This window comes from Dipodomys merriami, unplaced genomic scaffold (assembly GCF_024711535.1).
Source record: "Dipodomys merriami isolate MVZ:Mamm:240054 unplaced genomic scaffold, mDipMer1.0.p SCAF_339, whole genome shotgun sequence".
Lineage (NCBI taxonomy): Eukaryota > Metazoa > Chordata > Mammalia > Rodentia > Heteromyidae > Dipodomys > Dipodomys merriami.
In genome coordinates this window covers 68,066-83,380 of record NW_027204926.1, presented here as the reverse complement: position 1 = coordinate 83,380, position 15,315 = coordinate 68,066, and positions in this window count along the sequence as shown.

The following is a 15,315-nucleotide window of genomic DNA, read 5'->3' as shown; positions in this document are numbered from 1 at the left end:
TGACCCTGGTTCTTTTTGGTATATTAGGGTTTGACCTCAAGGCTTTAGGCTTGTAAGTCAGGTCTTCTACCAGCTTTTCTGTCTTGGGCATTTCTGAGATGGAGACTTAATATATGCTCAGGCTGGGATGGATCACAGTCCTGTATGTGACAGGCATGAGCCACCAGGGTCGGTCCTCTGTAGTTGGGATGGTAGACATGTAGTGCCACGCTCAGTCATTGGTTTAGATGGATTGTCACAAACTCAGTCCACAGCAGCCCATTTTTGACCACAGGTGAAGCTCTGGGTTGGGCCTCAACCATTGGACTTCAATCTCCTCATGGGACAGTTTTGAGAAAACAAGGGATTAATACAGAGGGATCTCTAGAGCAGGGCCAGGCACAGAGGGAGGGGCCGTCAGATACGGTTCTTGGCAGTTCTGTGAGTATATGACAGAAAAGACCTGGAAAGATCTCAGATGGTTTTGTGTTATTAATGTTGTGACAGGTATGGGATTATGAAACAAAACATGACTCTCTTTCTTTAATACCCAATCCCCATGAGGAACAGGATCCTTCACTTTGTTCAGTTTTGAAGCTGGGAAAACTGAGGCACAGAGAAGCTGGGTGACCTACTTATGACTCCCAGCTGACAGGAAGCTCAGCCTGACTTCTCTGCCATGCTCCCTAGGACAATGGGTGTTATTCAGTCTACTTCTTGTGGTGGGAAGTCCACTTCTTTTCAGTCGTGGAGCTTGAACTCTGGGCCTGGGGCAGCTCCCTGAGCTCCGCAGCTCAAAGCTAGCACTCTACCACTTGAGACACAGGACCACTTCCAGTTTTCTAGTGGTTCTTTGGAAATAAGAATCTCACAGGTGTTCCTGCCAGGGCTGGCTATAAACCACAATCCTCATATCTCTGCCTCCACTGTACTTAGGATTACAGGCCTGAGCAACAGGTACCTGGCTTAAGTGTAATTCTGACCTTCTTTCGTTTTTCTCTCTCTCTCTCTCAGGAACTGATTGAATGGGTGCTGGAGGAGTTGGCCCAGCATCCCTAATGTGGTTGGAACCAAGGTGGCCCTCTCATTCTGGAGTTGAGCTGTAGGTCAGGAGCTGTCTCACTCATTCTGTTGTACCAGCTCCATGAGGTAAGTCCCTCTGTGCCCTGGCTAGACCGTGACTGTTATTCATTGCCTATCTAGCCTTACTGGATGCAGTAGTTTGATCAATGCCCTTTTCTAGCAAAAATTTCTGGCTAAAATTATGATACATAGTTATGGAATGAAAATTTAATGCCATCTTAAGAGAGTCATTTAGTGTTCTGGGAATGTGGCTTCATGTTAAAGTGATTGACTAGCATTCATGAAACCCTGGGTTCAATTCCTCAGTAACACATAAACAGAAAAAGAAACACTGGAAGTGGTCCTGTGCCTCAAGTTGTAGAGGGTTAGAATTGAGAAAAAAAAAAAAAAAGCTGAGGAATAATTCCCAAGCGCGGAGTTTCAGCCTAAAGACTGCCAAAACAACAAGAGCAACAACAACAACAATGAACATTTAGTTAGTGAATGCAAAATAAAGAACCCAAACTTGGAATATATAATTGTTCCTTCCATACTGATACTTGACAATAGACCCTAATTCATGTGCTTTACCTACATTAGGATACTGTGTTGAAAAAAAGTTTTGTTCATTAGGTCAGGGCAATTAATGCCAGGAATGTGCTTAGATGTCAGGTGTAGATTAATTCTGGAAATTCACATATTCCAGGATTTTGAGAGGGGTCACTGCTAATCACAATGAGAAGGATAGTCTAATTGAGATTTGGAAATCATTTTGGCCAATCATAGCACCAAAACGGCAGACGCTAATTTACAGTCATGACAGAAGAGAAGGAATACCTCCAGATGGAAGGAAAAAAATGATAGTATCTAAGGTATAGCAGAAACAGTTCTAGGGAACCATTTTTGGTTATTGAAGAACTAGTTATCAACTAGGCTTATTCCTCATTGTTTTAGTATTCTAAATCTCTTAGGCTAGATAAATGTGTCTCCTTCTATGCTGTTCTTTCATACCTGATATCCTTTGCTTTCTGAAAATCTGTCTTTCTATATTTCTCTATGAACTTTTTCTAATACTAAATACACCTACACAGATGTCACAAGATGCTAATGTAAGGGTCCCATAGCTCATGAGTCATTAATGTAACAAAATGGAAAAGGAGGAGATATTTATTGCTACCTCAATTTTTCTGAAAAGCTGGAATGACATCATTTGGTTCAAATTTCCATTCTTTGTCTACATAGTGTCATTAAGTGCACATAAATGCAAATATGAGCCGGGTGCTGGTGGCTCTTGCCTGTAATCCTAGCTAAAACCAGAGGATTGTGATTCAAATCCAGCCTGGTCAGGAAAGTCCATGAAACACTTATCTTCAATTAGCCACCAGAAACGCAGAAGTGGTGCTGTAGCTAAAGTGGTACAGCATTCAAGTTGAGCTGAAGAGCTGAGAGACAGTGCCCAGGGTCAGTGTTCAATCTCCACAATCAAAAAAAAGTGCAAATATGGCTTTAAGTTTCCCCCAAAGGAATGATTAAGTCAATAGTAATCTTCCCAATGGATTCAGAAACTTTGTCTATAATTTTTATACACTTAAGTTCAAAACAGCAATATTATCCATGACAGCCAAAGAATTGAAAAAAAAATTCACGCTGACCAATAGGAAAACAGATCACAAAACATTTTATACTCATGAAATAGCCCATTATCAAGTAAAAAAGAGAAATGGAGAATTGATATTAGTGGAAACACTGACAACAGGCTAGATGTAAAGAGCCAGACACAAAATAACAAATAAAATGATTTGATTTTAATGAAATTTTTGAATTATCAAAATCAGGCATAACAGTTTCTTTGGGGTTGGAAGTCTAAGGAGAATTCAGAATAGCTGCAGACAGGTATGAGATTTCTTTGTGAATGAGGAATATTTGAGAATATTCCAAGGTGATGAAGATTGAATATACTTTCAGAATACAAAGAATCCCTAAATTTTATAGAATTAATTTAACAAATATAACATTTTTCAATTACACATAAAATGATTTTTTAAAGGGATACTAGATAATCTTTAACCAGCAAAAGTGTTCTACCATGAAAGTAGATATAGAATATAGCAAAGTGGTAGAAAGCAGGAGCAAGTAAAAAAAAATCAATGCATATGCTACAAAATTAAGAAAAATCAGAGAATAAGTGGTTGGGAGAGATGAATGGAAATGTTAAAAAGGGATTAAAGTGATCAAGATGCATTGTATTCACAAACTACTTTATTGAATAGCAATTCCTTTATTCAACTATTAAATAAAATATTTTAAAAACTAGCAAAAATAATTAATTAAACAAAAATAAATGATGAATAGATAAATAAAATACAATAAAAATAAACTATAGATCTATAACAATATAGGCCAGAAATTTAAAACACAAACAAGAATAAAGTAGTTTTGTTGGTGCTTCTAGATATATAAGGTAGAAAATTTTGACTACATCTAATTTATTGAGTTCTTTTGTCAATGGCATTAATTATGCCAGTAGTAAAAATAATCATGAAGTTCTGAAATAAGTAACACATTATCTAGGATATTACTAATTACTAATGCAAAGATAGATGCAAAGAAAGATAATGCAAAGAAAGATGGAATAGTATATGTTTGTATGATAAGATAAATTGTCAGAATGATGTCTGTATGTATACAGATATCACAGAAATAAACAATAGAAATTTAAATGTATAAGCCAGGGCATTACAACATGATTACAGCAAGCAATTCATCTTTTTTTTCTGGAAATGAGAGAAAAAATAAAAGCAATAGTTCACAGTACAACAGTCAAAAACTACCAAAAGTGGTCAAAGTCACAAATACTACTTTTAATCCTATAATAGGACGGTGAAGTCACCCTAAAAATCACGTGTGGGAAGATAAACCAAGACTGCACTGAATTTTCTATACTCACATTTATACAGTGAAACATGACCACACATTCTTTTAATAAACTCAGCACCACCTTATGTTAATTAACACCTGCCTATGGTTTTCTAAATTGAAAAACTGGACCAACATCATTGCAATGTTATAGATTAATTTAGTGTTAAATAAATTGGTTTGCAGAGTTTAAGCATATGGTATGAATTCAACAGTACAGTACCAGAATTGTATACAACATACCCATTTTTAGCTTATTTTTGGAATATGATCTTGTGTTTATACCTAGGCTTTCCTGGATTAATATCTTCCTATCAAAGCTTTGTACATAGCTGAGATGACAGACAGATGCCAACTTGACTAGCAATTGGATGAGATGTGATCATTGTTAAGTCTACAGGGAACCTACCCCTTACGCCCACCTCCTTCACCAGTCTGAACCCAGTATTCACCTGAATGTCCATCAATTAACTGTGTGTCAGAAAAGGATCCTTGGATCTGAGATTACTTCCTCCAAGTCTATTTTCTATTGTGACTTACTCATTTTAATTTTTTTCCTGAAATAGTCCAGGGGTTTAAACTAAGGATCTATGCACTCTCCTGACCTTTATGTCGGATCAAAAGGCTAATAAACACCATATATGACTAAGCTTATATTAAAATGAAATGGTAAATTAATATATATGATAAACTGATAAGAGAACCTACTAATGCTTGTGTGTGTGTGTGTGTGTGTGTGTGTGTGTGTGTGTCTGTTTTATAAGAGCACACTTTTAATACTCTATTCACTATAAACAGTAGAAAATTATCTAGGATGTTATTTTTAGGATAGTAAGTTCTGTAGAATCGATGACATAAGCTTCCACATTCCAGGATCTTGAACGTATTCTGTTCTTGTTTGTTGAACCATGAGCTTTGAAAGCAAACTCTCCTATATCTGAATTGCCAACAGGGAAGTAGCAGTCTAACACTACATACATATCATTGAATCTCAAGGTAATAGTTTTTTTCATATCAATAAGATAATTACAGAAGGGATGAACACACAACAATTAAGTATCTAGAGTGAAAGGGAAACAAAAAAGTAAGCTTTTTGGGGGGGTGGATGGGTCCGGTCGTGGGGCCTGAATGCTGGGCCTGGGTGCTGTCCCTCAGCTCTTCAGCTCAAGGCTAGTACCTACCACTTGAGCCATAGCACCACTTCTGGCTTTTTTTCTGCTTATGTGGTGCTCAGGAATCAAACCCAGGGCCTCATGCATGCAAGGGAACGCTCTAACACTAAGCCACCTTCCCAGCACCAAAGGTATGCATTTTTTAACTCCATATGATAATTTCACAGGGGATGAAAGAACTACAATTAAGTATCCACAAAAGAGCCATCACACCTTCACAGCATCCTGTTATATTGTTACAATTGGTAGCTCTTATTAACTTCTCAGAATGCCTAATATATAAATTAAGCTTTGCCATAGTTATTATTGTGAATCTCTTAGCCTATCATAGTATTCTGTTCATTTGTAGATCCCCAAAAGATGACTTACTTCTTCTATTTAAAGACATGCCTTCAGCTTTAGTGTTCAACCATGCATTTTCAGTCTTCTCAATTATTAACAGCTCTTTTTCTGAGTATACGTTTTTTTTCCCCTTGTTTAGGAATTGGTACTGAAAGTTAAAAAATCCAATCTAATAGAAAGTGTAAACACCCCTATGATCTAGGAGAGAGGTGTTTGTTTTTTTTTCCTCCCGGGATGGATAACAGGACCTATTAATAAAAAGGCTGCTCTAGAACTTTGTGTCACTGAAACTAGTACTGCTTTATTGTTCTAGCTGTTCCTGGGGTTTGAACTTAGGGCATGAGCCCTGTTCATGTGGGATTTTTTTTCTTCTACCACATGACCACAACTCCACTTTGGTGGTTAATTGGAGATAAGAGTCGCTTCGATTTTTCTGTTCATCCTGGCTATGCATTATCCTCAGAACTCAGCTTGCTGAGTAGCAAGGATTACTGGTAAAACAAGAGTGCCCACTGCTTTAAGTGTTGATTTTTATTGTTATTCTGAGCTCCCACTCTTTTCAGGGTGAAAAGCAGTCACTGGGGACTCAGTTTTGCATGGGTTTATTTGTATAGCAATTTTTAAATATTTATTTACTCTCTTGTTACATTCTTGCTACTTTATCTTATCTTCATTTAGTATTGGTGTCTACATTTTACATTTTATTATTACCAACATATTTCATGAAAAAATGGGATTACTGCACCGAGAAATTCAAATTAGTACAGTATTAGTGGTTTGCCTCATTTGAGGAAGGTTCTCTGCCATAGAGTTCCCAACATATAGATATTCTCTTCACTTAGAACACCAGGCTACCACTGAAAAAATGGGTCTTGACAGGAAATTGGATAGCACCAGTGGGGTATCTCCAGATAAGGGAAATCTTAGCCACATTCCAAAAACTCACACTGCCATCGTCAAGATCAAGAAACACACCAACCTGGCCCAGAGGTTTCTCTACATAGTGAGGCAGCAGTGGGGAGGTGGTAAAAATGGTGGAAATTGTGTTCTCTTTCACAAACAAAAGGAGGAAAAGATCCTCAGATTCAGTGAGGTTGCTCTCTATGGAGGAATGCCTAGTAACTCCCAGGGCCCAGGTGGAAGAGTCATTCACACTAACCTCCCAGTAATGTTTCCCAGAGCTGAAGACTTGGCGTCCAAAAGCAGTAAAGTGGAAGGACTCTTCAGAATTCAAAACTTCATAGGGATTGTCGTGTCCAACACAGCTCCCAAGATCTTGATTCCTCGTAGCTTCATTGAAAGCAATCTCCACCCGGTACTGGCTGAGCCTCTCTATCAGTCCAGGAATGGGAGGGGCACTGAGCTCTGGCCTCAGAGGAAGAGGCAGGAAGAACAAGACTGACTCACAGCTTTCTAGGGTCAACTCTACATCCTGAAGCAGGTCCACATCTGGCTTCCGGTATGTTTCGATCAGCTTCTGATACATATTCCTGAGCTGATGCTTCTTCTGAAGCATTTGGGTTTCCCTTTCTCTGAGTTGCAGTAACATGGCTCTTCCTTCATTGACCAGTAGCTGGGAATGGTGTCTTTCCTCCTCCTGGACGCCCAGCTCTAAAAACAGCACTCTAAAAACATCCTTAGTCATGCCTCGGAATAGCTTCACATACCAAATCCATCGGTTGATGAGTCTCCTCTTCTCCTGTAAATTGTGCTGGTTTTCTTGAGTCTTTTCCCATACAGCATGCATCTGCTTTGAAATCATCTCCCTCTGCTCCTCAGCAGCCCTTTCTATGGGATGGTGTTTGTGAGCCCTGTGCTCCTGAGACTGGGAGCAGCTCCTACAGAGCAGGGCCTTGTCTACCTCACAGAACATCTGCTTTGTCTCCCTGTGTGTCCCACACATGTATTCTTCAGAGCTCAGAAAATGCCTGAGGCTGGCTCTTCTGGCAATGGCCACCAGGCTCCTCAGAACCACGTTAGTTTTGAGGTCTCTCTGCTGGCAGGGTCCCCTGCACACAGGGCACGTGGCTGGAGTCTGGGTCTCTTCCCAGCAGAGGCAGATACAAGGTCGACAAAAACTGTGCCCACACTCTAGGGTGACTGGCTCTATGAAAGTATTTATACAGAGGGCACATCTCAGTTCTTTCTGGAAGGCCTGGGCAGTGTCAGGGTCCATCATTCCTAGAATCTAATGAGGTGCTGGTGGCTCACACGTAGAAGCCTAGCTACTCAAGAGATTGAGAGCTAAGGATCAAGCTTTGAAACTGCCTCAGCCACAAAAGTCCCCCTGACACAGATTCTTATCTCCAATTAACCACTCCAAAATCACAAGTGGGCTGTGGCTCCCGTGGTAAAGCACTAGCTTTGACCACAAAGTGGCCTAGGGACAATGCCCAGTCTTGAGCACAAAGTGACCCAGCAACACTGCCCTACCACTGGGTTCAATCCCAGCAACTGACAAAACAATACCACCACCACCACCACCATACCAAGGAGAGAAGAATTAAAAGAGGAGTAGATTCTCCCACTCTAATCCTCACCTGGAGTATACAAGCTCCAAATGGCCTCCGTCCTTCTGATGTAGGATCTTCAGCAATGCTTGAGACTCAGACTTCCACTCTATTTATGCTGAAAGAGGGTGGGTCCAGGAAAGGAAGTCTCTGATTGGTTGCTTAGGGAAGCTGATTTACATATCAATAGGAGCTGGAATTTACATCCTGGCAACCACACCTTTCACTTCCTCTTTCAAGGACCTACTTCTTACAATTTGGTTAGGTTATTTGAGTTAGGTGCAATGTAGGTTTGTCCAGGATTGGAAAAGTTTATTGTGTTTGTTTTATTTTGTTTTGTTTTGCTTTTTACTTCTCTGTATGTTTTATAATGGAACTATGCATTTATTACTTTTCCACAGGACTGTTGGCCATATTACTGATTATCCACTGTATCTTGTGGGTCTTCAAAAGTAGCTGAGTTCGTATTTCTTAACAGGTGATCATCCTATAATTTTTTTATTTGTAATTTGTCAGGCCTGATGTTGGGCTGGTACTTTACCAGTTAGGCCTTGTCCTCTCTGTGTTTGCTTTTGTTTTTGGAATAGAAACTTGTGTTTATTCTTAGGATCTCCTTGACTGAGTTCTTCCAATTCACACTTTGCAAAAAGCTGAGATGCCAAGAATTATCTCTTGCTTGAGTTGTGATCAGGATTAAATCTGCCCACAGACCAGCCCCTCCCAGCTTTCCCATCACCTGCCTGAATCATACCAGTAATCACGTGACTATCGTTGATCACCTGACTATGAGGGAACAAAGATCCTAGGCTCAGAGATCACTTCCTCTTGTCTATTGTCTATACTGACTCATCCTTGCGATGTTGTTTTTCTTGTTGTTTGTCAGTGCTGGACTTGAACTCAGGGTAGAGGATCTGTCCCTGAGCGCTTCTTCCACTCTATTTCTCTTATCTTTATTTCAAATATCATTTTTGCCTTTTTATTATAAAATGATGTGGTATTCTAATATATAATTTAATAACTCAATGCCGTTATTGAGAATGATCTAAAAAATTATCATAGACATAAATATACATATATATACATATATCTATATACATTGGATTTCAAGAGCACATTATCAATATTCAATTCGCTATAAATTTTATCCTATCAGAATATTCTCTTTAGGGTTATAGGTTCTGTAGTTTCCCTGGCATAACCTTTCCCATTTATGGTTTTGTTACTATAATCAATTTTGTACCTTTCTTGCTGTTGATCCACTAGCTTTGAAAGCATAATCCCCTATCTGAATTGTCAGCAGAGAAATAGTAGCCTAACACTATGTTTGCATCTTTGACTCTCAGGCATTGACTCTCAATCTTTTTTTAAATTTTTCTTTTTAAAAAAATTTTGTCGTTAGTGCTGTGGAACTCTGGGTCTGAGGGAAACCTCAGCTCTTCAGCTCAAGGTTAGCCCTCAACCACTTAAGCCACAGCACCACTTCCAGCTTTCTAGTGGTTTATTGGAGATGAGTGTCTACGACTTTCCTGCCCGGGCCAGATTTGAACTGATATCTCAGATCTGTTTCCTGAGTAGCTAGGATTACAGGGGTGCACCACTGGTGCTGGCTAAGCATTATTTTTTACCTTCATATGATAATGGCAGTGGGGATGAATGCACAATAATTGGGTACATAGAGTGAAAGACAGACACCAACAAAGAACCACAACAACTGGACAGCAAACCGTTGTATTGTTCCAATTGTTGGCTATTGTTAACCACTCAGTATGCCTAATGGGTAAATTGAGCTTTGCCATTGTTATTATTAATCTCTTAGCCGGAATTAATGTTCTCTTCATTTTTACCCCAAAAATTATGACTTATTTTTTCTGAAGCCATTCTTTCATCTTTAGTGTTCAGCCTTGCATTTTATTTCTTCTCCATTATTACCAGCTATTTCTCTAAGTATTCCAATTGATTTTATTTTATTTCAGTTTTAGAAATTAGTACTGAAACTTAAAGAATCCAATCTAATAGAAAGTTTAACACCCCAGTGGTCTAGTATAGAGGTGTTTCTATTTTTTTCTTCCCAGGTAACAGGATCTAGTAATCAGAAGTCTGCTATAGAGCTTTATGTCACTGAAACCAGTACTGCTTTTTTGTTCTCGAATGTACCTGGGGCTTGAACTTAGGGCATGAGCACTATTCGTGAGGGTTTGTTGTTGTTGTTGTTGTAGTTGTTGTTTGCTTTTTTTTTCTCCTACTACTTGGACCACAGCTCCACTTTGGTGGTTAATTGAAGATGAGTCTTTTGGACTTTCCTATATGAACTGGCTATGAACTGCCATCCTCAGAGCTCAGCCTACTGAGTAGCAAGGATTACTGGGAAAACAACAATGCCCACTGAATTAAATGTTTTTTTGTTTTATTTTGTTTTGTTTTTTGCTGTTATTCTGAGATCCACCTTCTTTCATGGTGAAAAGCAGTCACTGGGGACTCATATTTGCATGGGTTTATTTTTATAGCAATTTTTAAATATTTTCTTGCTCTCTTGTTGCATTGTTGCTACTTTATCTTATCTTCATTTTTTACATGCTATGTTTTATTATATGTTACCTCCATGTTTCATAACAAAATGGGATTACTGTGCATAAAATTCAAGTTAGTACAATATTAATGGTTTGCTTCATTTGAGAAAGGTTCTCTCCTATAGATTTCACAACGTATAGAATCTTCACTAGTAGTGGTTTACCATTGGAGAAAAGGGTCTGACAGGAAGTTGGAAATAGCCAATAGCGAATCTCCAGAGAAGGGAACTCTTAACCACATTCCAAAAACTGAAACTGACATTGTCAAGATAAAGAAACACCACATCCCCAAGAGACTTCTCTATATAATGTGTCAGCAATGGGGAGGTGGTAAAAAAAAAGTGTAAAGAAAGTTCCCTTTCACAAAAAGAGGAGGAATAGGTCCTCTGATTCTGGGCGGTGGGCCAAGAAAAGGGTTTGTACCTGAGTTCTCATTGAGGGAAGTTGATTTACATATCATCTGGAGTTGGAATTTCCATCCTGGAAACCACAACTTTAACTTCCTCTTTCATGGAAATGCCTCTTACAATTTCCTTAGACAGTGACAAGTGTTGTTTATTTTGGCTAGGTGAAAGTTAAATTTGAACAGGATGGAAAATTTTTTTTCTTACCTTTTTGTATCTTTTATTTTTGTACTATGAATTAATTACTTTTCCACCATACTATAGCTGACTTTTTATCTTGTGATTTTGAAAATTAGCTGAGCTTTCATTGTGGAGTTATTAGATGACCATCCAAGTCTTTTTATTTGTAAATTGTCATGCCTCCTGCTTGTCTGGTGCTTCACCACTTGAGCCATTTCAATCTTTATATTTTCATCGGATTTCTAATCTCATAAAAAATACTGTATTAATTTTCTATTGGTAATGTTGTTCCCCAATTTTAATTTGTGCAAGAATTCTGAACTGATTTCAAAAATGAAGGACATTTTAAAGTAATTCATTAAAAAGCTATGAATATGGAGCTGTATATAATTCATTACTTTTGTTTAATTTTTCACACCTCAGTTGTAGAGTATGCTCAAAGGTGATTTTCACACTAATCTTTTTCTTTGAGGAATTTTTTTAATTAAGAAAATATTTTAGAGATATTAATGTTAGTTCAGCTATTTTTCTCCTTCATAAGGAATGTGATTTTAAGTTAATAAACAGAAAATCTAAGACAGATGATACATTTGGTATTTAGATCAATTTGTGTAATTACTTTTTATTTAAATACTGAAGAGTTGTTTCTGAATTTTCAATTTATTACCTGAGTCAAAGGTATATCATTACACTTGCAGAATCTAATCCACTTTACAAAAACTAAGTAACATATTAGTTTGAATTTTATTTTTTAATTCAACAATAATATTCAAGTGGTATCATTTCAGTAGGTTTCACTGAAAAATTATTAAGATATGCCATATCTATAGATATTTCATAATTCTATATTCTTAATTTTTGATTACATTTCTGTAATCCATGAGTCTGTACTCTAATTCTGTTAGACTTCCAATTGTTCATCTCACATCTTTGCTTTGTTCCAGGATTTCAGCAGTAATGTTTTCTTGTTTTCCGTGGTTTTTATTATTTTTTCATCTCACTATCACCGTTGTAACTTTTTAACAAACAAAAAAGAAAATTCACTATTGCCCAGCTCAGCATTCTTTACATTTTCAAAAAGCCAAGTGATGCTAGTGACATACAACATACATCATGAAATGATTGATATAATGTATACAATACAGTAATATCAAAATATTGCATAAAATGTAAAAAATGTAATGTTATGAAATTAAAATACACTATTATTAAACTGTGACATCAAACATTTTCTATTATTATCATAATATCATAATATAAAACCGTGCCATCACTCTCCAACTTCCTTTGTAAAGAATTTACACTTTGTGGAAACCTACACCTGAGCCCCTTTCCTGGTAATGAATGGACTGTTAAATGTCTATAGAATTTGGGCCAGCTCCCAGAAGCCTCCGGTATGTTTGGCTCCTCCCCTCTCTCACTCATTATACTTAGGCCTAGGAGTATGCCACGTAGTACTATGGCGACAAAGTAAGTTAGAGGACAAGAGCCCTGTTCCCCAGCTGGAAGCCTCCAGGTCTTCATGCAAAAATGATCTCCAAGTTGTCATTTGTCTCAGTCCTGCAGCCATTATTGCCCATACATGTAAGCTCAGGTAGGTGCTTGAATAGCAAGCTGTTGTAGCACAATCTGCTCTGTAGTAGGGGTCCTTGAGATGCCAAGGTACACTAGCCTCTCCTTGGGAAGGATCCACATAGTCTTCAAGCTTTAAATCTTTAAAGTCTTGTTTCTTCTTCATAACTTCCCTATTCCTGAAGCCTGAGAGGTTAGAGGGGCCCTCATCCGCAGGGGTCTGGATGGCTGCCAGGATCTTGTCCTGAAACTCAGGTGCCTTCATCTGTAAGAAGCAAAAGAAGCTCCTTCTTCTTCTCCTTCTCCTGGAAGAGCTGGTTGACACACTCGTCTTTCTTCTGATATAGCTCATCCAGTACTTCCATCTGTTCTTTATAGAAATGTAGGGACTCTTCAATGGTGCTGATAGGTTTTGACAGCTGGCTACACCCATGATGGAGTTTATCCATTTGCCTCTATTAGCCCACTTTTTCCAGGCAGCTTGTGGATGAAACAGAATTTCAGGGTCTTCTTGGGCACTTGTGTGTCCTGCTTCCATTCCCGTGGTTTCAACTTCTGGAGAAGAAACCCTACTGCTTCAGCTTTCTCTGTCTCTTGACTACCATATTGGCCAGGAACCCATAGTAGGTCTGTTGCTCCTGTAGCTGCTGGCTAAGCTTCACCTTCTTTAATTCATCAATGGATAAAGATAAAAATCCCAGCTAGTCTTTGGGTTGTCTGTCCTCTAGGACAGTCACAACAAGTAGAATCACCCCCTTTACTTTTTACTCACTCCTCCTTCTCTAGTGAAAGCCAGAAAGCTCAGCTGGGGCCCATAGCTGCTCCTGCTTCTGTCTGTTGGTTTTAAGGTACATCACAAGTGTTGTGTAATATTTGATGGTCCTTCTTGGTCCTCCAACTTTGTTCAGCAACTGTGTCTGCTTCTGCAGGTGCTGCGGCAAGGCCTCATTCTTTAAGGTCAGCTGCAAATTGTAGGCCCTGTGCTGTTCACAGGTAGCTCTGAGCTCCTGCAGCTGTTCATGAAGCTCCTGAGATTCTGAGCCACTTGGCTCCTTAACTCAGCCATCTCTTTCTATTCTTCTAACTTCTCCTCTTGCTGGTCCAGCTTCTTCCTTCACTTGGAGCTTTGAGTGCAGCACATGAGAGAGCTCCTCCTTCTGTTTCTTAGCCTGTGGAAGGCATCCTGCAGCTGGCCCAGCTGCTCTTTTATCTCTAGGTTATGCAAAATTGTGCATCTCATGGCCTCATTAATGTGTAATCTTCCCAATGTCTTGAAGAGCTTATGCAGATCCCAGGCCTTTTCCTGATGCTCCAGTTACCACAGCCGCTCCTGCTGCTTCAAATTTTGGAGACTGAGGCTCTAGTTTTCCTGCCTTTGAATGTAACACTGCTTCTCACATTTCTGTTGCTACTTCTGCAACTAATAGGTCTTGGCTGGCAGCTGTAGCTTGGTCTGAGTTGGTCCTGCAGGCTGCTGCTGGAGGGTAGCTCTGCCAAATGCCATTGAAGTTCCACCATGTTTATCTCTAGGTCAAACACTTATCACGCCCATTGCTCTTTCTCATCTCTCAGTTCGTTCATCTGTTGAACCTTGTCTTTCCTCATGGACCTCTCCAACTTCAAGTCCTCTGCAACATGGTCTCTCTCCAGGCTTAATTTGGTCATTAATTCTTTCATGTTCTCTAGCTTTCTCCAGCCATGCCGTCTCTCTTATTATCTTTGTTTATCTTTTGGTTACTCTCTTGGGGTAACGTAGGACTTCTGACATATTGTTAGTTATTCCAGTGTCAGAGGAATCACCCATTTCCTACAGGATCTCTGAAATTCACTCAGTCACCACATAGCACCTTTACTTCCTTCACCTGCTGGTAGTGGTATGATCCAATAGAGGAAAATGCCAATGGTACTAGGCAGCACAGAATGTGGATGTGGCCTCGATTCTTGTATCTTATTGTTCAGCTAGAAAAAGGTATGCATTGTGGGCTCATTGTGATCCAGACACAGTGGGTGGAATCACCCCATACCTGCTCTTACAGTCCTCCCCCATCTACATATCTACTTGGGGAGCAGGGCAGCACCAGCTCCTGTTTGCCCTGCCCATCAAACCTGCCCACTTGGGCTGAAAACTAGGATTAGCTCTAGTTGGGTGCCTCCACGGTTGTACTGGAGACTGCTCAAAACAATGTCGTCCATCCCACAATTACAATAACCAAGTGATCCTGAGTGGTTGTTCTCAAGAATAACCACTCAAGATCACTGTCATAGTCCCTCTTATGCTGGGACTATGGAGGGATCAGACCCAGAGCTTAGGGGATGAGTGAGTGACAGAGAGTAGGGATACTGGATACTGCATCATTTTGCAGTCTATTTCCTCATGTTACAACTTGGTCCACATATTTTTACATCACAGAAATACCGTCCAAATAATTTCCATCCAATCCTCCAGACTGCAAAACTGTCCTAGTCCCATAATTCGCTCACTCCTTACTGCAAGTTTCTAATCTGGGTCTGAATCTGTTCCCCTGCCCGCCAGGTCTCTATTCCATACCTAGCATACCATGTTCCCATAAGAGAGAACAATGGATTGAACCAGCCTTTGTCTTTTTAAAAA